This window comes from Lupinus angustifolius, chromosome LG16 (assembly GCF_001865875.1).
Source record: "Lupinus angustifolius cultivar Tanjil chromosome LG16, LupAngTanjil_v1.0, whole genome shotgun sequence".
Classification (NCBI taxonomy): Eukaryota; Viridiplantae; Streptophyta; class Magnoliopsida; order Fabales; family Fabaceae; genus Lupinus; species Lupinus angustifolius.
The window spans coordinates 6,536,823-6,537,173 of record NC_032024.1 but is presented as its reverse complement, the minus strand read 5'-3'; positions in this window follow the sequence as shown (position 1 = coordinate 6,537,173).

The window sequence follows — 351 nt, the reverse complement described above, 5'->3', positions numbered from 1 at the left end:
GTGCTGGTCTCCTTTGACGGTGCAGACTTGGAGATTGATGGAGAGGAACTTCATGCAGAGGTGGGGTGTCGAGACGATGGCTCCCAGCCTGTTCAAAGTTGGGCGACCAATTATGGCGTTATATGCAGAATCGCAGTGGACGACCAAGAACTTTGTTTGGACGGTTCTGCTCATTGGGTGGTTGCCGATAGTAAGCCAAATCTCTACGTACCCCCTGGAGTGATTCCTTGACCGGAAAATCCAACCAGCTGTCCATCATAAGGTAGGAGGTCGCGATCCCGGAGCTCCATTTTTTCGAACAGATCCTGAAAAATAACGTCAGCCGAGCTACCTTGATCAATGAACAAGCGA